We start from the raw sequence: 8,932 nt of genomic DNA on the forward strand, positions 1-8,932 counted from the left end.
TGTTGGGGCAAATACCCAGTTAGGTAAACTTTTACGTAACATTTCTCATTTTATTCAATCCTCACAGATCAGGCATCTGTACTTTATATGGCTATTTTCTATATTTTAAAGGGGATCTAATATAATAAATTCACATTTTGCACGTTTTTATTCTTCCATTTTAGTTTTTACTGCATCTAAAATCTGCTGAAGCGCTTTAAAAAAACTCACCCAACTGTTTTTTGGCAATAAGTTAATGGTTTTTGGTGTCTGGAAAATGAGCCGTTTTAGAAACTTCTGTAACATTCGACGGACACTGTGCCGTTACCTAGCAACCCCTGTGGAACTCTGTCCGTTACCTATCAACCCCAGCTGAGTTCCAGCACCTTTGGTCAGCTGGTTTCACTGCTGTATAATGACTGCTGGAAAAGACAGGTGTTCGGTTTTTGACTTATCTTCCAGGAACCATGGCATGTAAAAGAATCGTCTTTTTCTGCCCTCCAGCGTTCTGCCCACGCGTGAAATTCCCAGATGTAAACAATAACATGTCAGGGTCCTCCTGACATCATGTTTGAAAGTCCCAAACATAAAGTCGACATGGAGTCCCACTGTGACAGTTTCCAACACTGACAGCTGAGGGCAGAACTTTACAGACGATATTCAAATCTCTCCAATGACTCATTTAAATGTCCATTCATAGAAAACTGAACGCTTTTCATATTACAAGGAGGCCGACAGTCTTTGGAGAAAATCAGCACTGACGCTACAAACTTCATTATCGCTGAAGAAAGAGTCAAAAGGACTTTTTCATTTCCTGTTTTCAGATGTTTGAGCCCCCAGCGAGCGTGCATGGACACAACAGATTACGGTCATGGTGCCCACTAGGAGGGACATTCATGCTACTTCCTACTTCAGCTTTACTTGATCATTTCAGATGGACTAAAGTCAGCAGCTCGCACACAGCCTTCAGAATAAAGGAGCAGCCAGGAGGATTTCCCCATTTTTTCCATATCAGGGTTCCTTTGAAAGCTTCGACTGTGAGCTGAATGGGAGGTTCCACTGAATCCATTCACCTCAATGATCTGCTCACAATCAACCATATCTGTCATACATGGCTGGGCCGGAGAGACCGGACGGGAGGGCCGAGGGCGGAAGAAAGGCCTCAGTTTGTTGGTGAAGACATGAAAGAGAGAATAAAACAGAAACAGGAAGACGGAGCGGGCGGCCAGGTGTTAAAAATGGGTCAAAGCCACAAAACTTTAATGGGTTTTCATCAGTCACGTACTCATTTACTCAATTACATTTACTTGAGTAACTTTTTTGAGCAAAAAAACAAAATTTCACCAAATACAGACACACACCTGCAGCTTTTGTTAAAGTTTCATAAGTTTTATATTGAAATAAACTATTTTTTAGCCTGATTTTGCTATTTTTCTGTTACTTAGATGAATTTTCATCCCCAAAATACCCAAATTTCCACTTAACTTTATATTTTGGTCCATCTGATTATATAATTTTTAAATATTAAATGATAATTTGATCTGTTTCTCAGTTCTTTAGTAGACTTTTTACCAAATACCTTTTTACTTTTACTTGAGTAAAACTTGTTGAAGTGCTAATCTTACTTGATTATAATTCTTTGGTACTCTCTGGTTTTTATTGGGATTTGATGTGAGTAGATCAAAAATGAGACACAAAAAGACAAAACATCAGGAAAGAGTGGCACAAATCGACACTAACCCGGAACATGTTGCTGAAATTGGCTAGACAAATAAATTTGAACTTAAGCATCTTTCACTGAAAGACTGACTTGAATCACCATAAATTATCTTTTTTTGTTTTTGCACATTCTCCCTTGCAGAATACCTTCATCTCAGTCAGATTAGATGAAGTTCAACTGTGAACAGCAATTTTCAAATTCTAATACAGATTAGATTAGATCTGGATTTAGGTCTGGATTTAACTGCAATGTAAAACCTTATTAAGTTTTTTTTTTCACTTAAAATTATGTATATTAAAAGAGAACTTGTTTGGAACAGTTCCTCCTTTTTATTTGATTCTCTGCTCAAACTCTGACAAAAAAACATATTAAGCAGTGATCTCTGGGCTCATTTATTTAACATTTTAATGTGCATTACTGATTTTTTATTTATTTATGATATTTTATTTATTTACCAATATTTAACACTTTGGATGGAGTAGTTGTCAGCACATAAGCACATATTTTCTATTCCATTCATTATTTAGTTCCTAAACATGTTTCATTCATTTTTAAATCAATTACAGAGTTTAAAGTGTTTGTCACTGATACAATTCCTTCCCTTCAAAATAAAGTGTAATATTTGACCTAAATATACAAGGAAATGTGTCTTTTTAAAGACTTTCCTCAAAGGCTGCACTTATTTTACTTTATCTGATTCCTTTGTATTTTTAATGGAAGGAGGTCCACACTGTCGCGGTGTGAACACACACACACACACACACACACACACACACACACACAGCTGTTGCATTAGAAAGCCAGCAGCGAGTGGTGGGACACAGGACGGTCTTTAGTTCTGCCTTTTCAGCACCAGACAGTAATGGTTTCGATTTACCACGGGCTTTACCAGCATGGCCACACGCTCATGGTGAGTGATCCTTTACTTAAGGGGTGATTTCATGGGGGTCCGTCCGGAGAAAGAGGGGAAGCTAATGTGGAAATCCCTGCCTCCCTCCCAGGTCCAGGTGCTTCTTCGCTCCACCGCTCATCAAAGTCCAACCTCAGGGTTTTTATTTCTGACCTTCCACCTGTTTGTTGTTATTACACCGATTCCAGAAACGTCTCTCCACTGACAGATGAACAGAAGCAAATAAATCTGATTCTGCAGATTCTTCAGGTTTCATTCCAACATTTTCCTGTTGAGATGCTGTAGATTAGCAGCCAGCTAATAACTCTTCAGAATAAAGTTTTTCAATCATCTACTGCTGCCAGATGATGGGTCATTATCAAAGGTGACCCATTATGCCTCATTGAACAGATTAGGATATTTATTAAAATTTTTTGCACAAAATCATTCTTCATAATCAGATTTTAGTCTGTTTGGTTCTGCCTATCTTTGAGCTGTTTTAGAGCGTCTTGTCAAGCTGCTTCTGGCCACGCCCTCAAACTCAACATTTACACTTGTATGTGAAAATGGCTGCAAACAGACGCACAATGATACAATCACATATCTTTGAAAAGCAGAAGTGGAGCCTCCTGCGCAACCAACAAGAGTGCAGCAAGTGGTTTCTGGATGGTAAGTCAACAACAAAACACTTGTCTTTTCTAGCAGCCATTGTAGAGCACATACAGCAGTACAACCAGCTGACCAAACATACTGGAGCTCTGTTTGGGTTGCCAGGAAACGATGGAACTCTGCTGGGGTTGCTAGGTAACGGGGAAGTGCCTGCTGATTCTTGACATTACATTGCGGAGGGTTTTTAAACTGCTCATTTTCCAGACACCAAAAAACCTTTTACTTACTGCCAAAAAACAGTTTGATGGTGTTTTTTTCAAGCACTTGGGAGTGTGAAAAGTCTTTGGAGGGTCTTGATGAGATCTTCAAGAGTGCATCAACACCGTGGACTTTAAAATTTTGAAGGATGCAGAACATTTCAGTAGCCAGGCGGAGATGTTTTATCATTTCTGCTGCAGTAGGTCAGCTGAGAAGGAGGTAAATCCATGATTTGGGTCCAGTGGTTCCAGATGCAAATAAAAAGTCTAGTTTCTGTTACAACACAAATATAATGAACAAATTACAAATAACTAATAAAAAACTAAATAAATGATCAGATATTGTCATAAACTAAACACTGAATTCCCTCAAAATTATTGGGACCTCATGTATTAATAATGAGACTCAATAACGAATATATTACAGTATACATTTATAATAAAATGTATACTTCACATGTATTATGTGTCTTAATGACTTTTAAAGCAAAGCTTTAAGATTATGTTTGGCTTTTGCAGTAATTATTTTAGTTGCAGGTTTAGTTTTGTTCAAATTCAAGTTTGTGTTTCTCAGATATCTGGATGGATGCGAACACGAGCATGATTGACAGCGCTAAGACCCTCCCGCTGGCTCTGATTGGTTGTTTCAGAAATGAAGCAGTGCATTTCTGCGGACAGTATCAGACACAGAGAAGCTTGATTTTTTTTCCCCACAGATTATCTCATGTTAAACACAGTGATAGTTCAACAAATTTGTTTTACAAAATATTCGTTTATAAATGTTACAAGCTGCAACTTTAATTAGTGCTATTTAAATAAATGAAAATGAACTAAACATTAATCGGACTCAACATTTTCATTGTCACGTATTTCAGGTTCGTCTTTAGAGCAAAATGCACAAAATGTTTTATGGGCCTGGAATAAACTCTCTTTTTGGTGGTTTAACCATCACACAGGAATAGAAGACCAATGCACCTCGATGTGTGTGTGTGTGTGTGTGTGTGTGTGTCGGCCTCCCTGCATCTCTAATCCTTGTAATAGAGTGAAGACCATGAAAAACCCTCCATCCTGCAGCACTCGGCCATATGTCCGATGGAGCTGCTTTCTCCTCAGATTATCACTCACATAATTTATTTAAGCGCCGTTTCTCCCTCCATTCACGTCCTTTTTGTGTTCTTGTAATTGCTGCTTTTCTCATGAAAACAACAGAAAACGAGGGAAAGCAATCCTACGTGACCAGCAGCGTCTTTAACATCCTTATCTCCATTTTGCCCGGAGAGCCTGAGCTCAGCGATGTCAAGTGAGTTTTGTTAAACGTTTAACGACATCTTAAAAGTTTCATTAGCCACATTGAGCTGTTATTCAAGAATGGCCATCTGTTGGTGTTCTTTCTGCAGAGTTTTTCCCCTCAGGAGCCTAAAACTGGAATCAGAGGCAACATGTAGCACAGAAGTGCTGGGAAAACGTCTTTTACTTAGAGTTTCATGTTTAGACTGATCATGTAACGTTTTATTCAAAGTATGAACTGTTTGGTAAACGTAAAATAAAAATGTCACAACAGGTGTGATGCATCTCATCTCTTCAGTTTATCGGCAGTAATACATTTTGTTTTATTCAGGAGTAATAAAAAAAGTTAAAGAAAATATAATAAGATTATGTTAAGCTCAGATTTTCATTTATAAATATTACAAATTAAAACGGCACAAATGAAAATTTCTGCTGCACAAACGAAGCGCAACTGATTGACTCCAATTTTTGTTGTGGACTGGCTGGTTGACCTTCGATGACCCTTTATTAATATCTTTAAAATGATAGAGGCACAAATATAAAATGTTTCCACCCCACAGAGCAGCCCTGCCCCACTCAGCTCCTTCAGACTAGCCAGCAGCAATTAGCAAACACCTGGGGAACTGCACATCAGCTGAGCTCATTATAGGAGCTACTTCTCAGTGAAATGCTGATAAAATGCTGTTGAAGGGTTAACAGAGGAGCCAGGTTGTGATGTCTTCATGAAGGCGGAGCTTCAGAGAGAGCAGGAGCTTCTTAAAGAAACAGAGGCCCAAATTCAAGGTGTTGAGTTATGAAGTCAAATTTCTTTTAAGTCATATACATTTTTATAACAACAGAAGGTAGCAGTTACTCGCTTGTGCTATAAAATGGCACTTTATGCTTTCAAAATGCATAATACAGCCCCTCTAACGGCAGTATTTATTTAGCGTTTTTAGCTAAAAAGTATTGTGCTAAGATTAGGTGGTTTTATGGCTGAATCAAAGTTTGTGTATTTTGCAAAACTGCAATGGAAACATCACACGAGTCACGTGATCAACACCCGGATGTTACTACTGGCAGAAAAGACGAAGAACATGACAGGAAGGGGTATGAAGTTCATGTTTTTCATTACTTCTAATGTGAACAAACTTATTCATGTGTGACTTTAAATGCGTCTATTTAAACAACACAATTGCAAAATTGTGTTTTTCAATTACAAATATGCACAAATCTCTGATAACGTTAATAAAAAACATTTTCACAACTGTGGTGTTCCCATTAAATAAGACATTTTATTAAAATCACACTTCAATGAGCTTGTTCACACTATAAGTCATTAAAAACCAGTGACGAAGGATGTAAACAGTTAGATGAGATTATATTCATAATTCAGCCGCTAATTCAGGCACTAAGGCTAATTATCTATCAGCCAATCAGGGAAGAAGCCAACTAATACTTTGAATAAAAAGTCACATGATCAATCTGAACAAGCGTCTTATTGAGGCTTATGCAGCATTTTGGAAAAATTGTAGTTGGCCATTTTATAGAAAAGCAATGGATTCAACATGTTGGAATTATACACAACTACACATTGCACCCCCAAAAAATCAAAACCCATTCCACTACCACTTCCTGTTTTCTTTGTCGTTTTCACCAGTAGTAACATCCAGCTGTTGATCATGCGACTCCTATGATACGGAAAATTGTTTCCATATGGCTGAAAAAACATTTTTTAATCTTAGAACATTAGTTTTTTTTTGCTGTGTTTCCATTAAGCGAATATATAATATCTTCATAATTTCAATTTGTGCCATTCTGTGGTAAATTGAACATAAACTTCAGATGGTGAAGCCGCTTCTTTCAAAGCTGAATGAAGGCGGAGGATTCAAACCCACATCTCCATCTCTGTTTTCTGCTCTCGCCTCTGGTTTGATGAAGGTTTGATGAAGGTTTTTTGTAGAAAGCGTTGTTAGCCGCGCTAAGCCGCCCTGAGCCGGCTGATTATTCCCCTGAAGAGCCGCCGTGCTTTGAAGCTCCACATTCATCCGCCTCTTTCTCCTCCATCGGCGTCTGCGTCCCGCTCGCAGCTCAAACCCGATGATGTAAAGAGGCAGAGGAGGAGGGGATTTAAATTACAGCGCCGTCTTTCTTCCTCGTTGTATTTAATGGGTGTTATTGTGGGAGACCCGGAGCACAGAGGAGCTGCGGAGGCCGATCCCTCTGAGAGGCCGATTCTTGAGTTTTTAATTAAAGCGAACAGAAGGATCTGAACGAGCCTCTCGTCTCCGAGTCGCAGCGCAGAGCTGGAAAACAGAGAGGCTGTTTACAGATAAATCCATTAACAGTTCTCATTAATCAATTAACTCATTCACGGAGAATAAAAAGGATAATTAACTCCTGGTTAAAGGGCTGTGGCTGAGAGCGGTCGGCCTTTTCAAACTGTTGCAGGAACTTAATGTGCTCCTTCTTTAGAAAATTAGATTGGCTTCACAGGAAAATGGTTCTAAAAAACAGGTTTTATTTTACATTGTGTCTGTGCAGGACTGTTAGGAAGAAAATAACTGATATAGATTAAAAAGATTTAACAAAAAAAGACAGAAAACCTATGACAAAGTAAAATAAAGTGGTGATTTAAGAGAGTAAAAGCAACAAAAAAAAGATGCTGAAACTGTATTTCCTTTTTATGCACCATTTTCTCAGTATTATATTAAGTGTATCAATAAGAGTATATGTAAAATAAGAATTTATATTGTAATTTGTTTGATTGGCTCTAATATTGACAAAAAAAAAGGTAAACGATGATATGAACCAGTTCAGATTGGATTTGTTTTCATTTTTGCCTCATAAGGCAGAAAACAAGAGGAAACGTCATTAATGAATACAGAGAATAACATTCAGCAGCTGGACAATAGAAATTAAATATTACAGCCAAAGTGTTAAATAAAATGACAGCTAATCACTGCTGTTGGGTTTGTTTGTTTTTTGGTTGCATTAAAATGTTTTATTCATGTTTTTCTTTTGTTTATTGTTATTTAGGTATTAATTTCTAAAAGAACGAAGCAAAAATATTTTTCCATTTCATTTATTGTTGTTTTCCGTTCCTCATTTTATGGTTTCAATTTTCAACAATATTTTATCTTTTTTTATTTTCTAACCGTTTTTAAATTATCTTTAATCTAATTATCTGTTTTATAGTATTTTTCACATTATTTTTTATTTCTCTTCTAAAATATATTTTTCTAAATATTGTCTCTTGATTTTATTTGATCTGCATGACTCGGTTTTATATTGTGCTTTTTGGGTAATTCTTGTCAAATATTGAGGTTTTCTGTCTTTTTTTTTTTACTTATTTTTGTTTTCAAATGTTACTTTTAATGTGTTTTACGTGATAAAATTGTGCTTTTTTGCATTTCTGTTGCTGTTTATTTGCGAAAAGTGCTCGAGGTTTTATTTTTTCTTTTTAGCAACATGTTTATCTGCATTTTATGAAACATTTATATATTCTTAAGCTTTTTGTTTTTTTGTTTTTTTTTACTTATTTTGTAAATGCATTTTGTAAATGCATTTAGATTTCTCAGTTTTTTTTTATTTAAAATTTTTCTAGTTTAGTTTTTTTTCTTGATCTAAGAATGGTCTCTCTACAGATACTTTGAGGTTTTTTCTCCTTTTGTTTCAAGCTGTAAAGTTTCTGCTTGAATTTGCAGATATTTCTGCTCTCGTCCCACGTCTAGTGGGAGTTTGTTGCCGTTGGGTTTGAGTATCCAGCCTCTTTGAGGCCCGATTTGAGCCGCTATAAAAGAAGCAGTGAGGCGAAGTGGAGGGCAACGAGCGATCGGCTGCTTCTTCTACCTGAGAGCAAACACACATCGCAGCAAAGCGCCGTCAAGTGCAGCTGAGAGGGGCTGCAGAGGGGCAGCAACAATGGACCCCCTGGGCTGCAGTGTGACCCCTGGGAGTCTATCATTCTAAAAAGGGTTAGTCTATCATTCACACACTCTGAACAGATTCACAAGGCCAGGACAGGCAGTTCTTTATCACAGAGGGGAGGAGGAGGAGTCGGGAGGTGGAAGTACGTTTCCACAGAGAATTAAAGCTAAATCAGCTTCAGAGTGGGGAGCAGGGAACAGGGAACGGGGAACAGGGAACGGGGAGCAGGGAACAGGGAGCAGGGAACAGGGAGCAGGGAACAGGGAGCAGGGAACAGGGAGC

General features: G+C 37.7%; 1 long non-coding RNA gene across 1 annotated transcript in view; it reads right to left on the reverse strand.

Annotated features, from left to right (window-relative positions):
• Positions 1 to 3,212: 3,212 nt before the first annotated feature.
• The window catches only part of LOC106935358 (uncharacterized), a 14,175-nt gene continuing 8,455 nt past the window's right edge, over positions 3,213 to 8,932 (reverse strand). The window contains exon 4 of the long non-coding RNA XR_001421884.1: positions 3,213 to 3,728. This is a non-coding gene — a long non-coding RNA (uncharacterized LOC106935358). The remainder of the gene's footprint in view (positions 3,729 to 8,932) is intronic.

Source organism: Poecilia latipinna, unplaced genomic scaffold (genome assembly GCF_001443285.1).
Source record: "Poecilia latipinna isolate Pla-1442-1.1 unplaced genomic scaffold, P_latipinna-1.0 Scaffold1952, whole genome shotgun sequence".
NCBI lineage: Eukaryota > Metazoa > Chordata > Actinopteri > Cyprinodontiformes > Poeciliidae > Poecilia > Poecilia latipinna.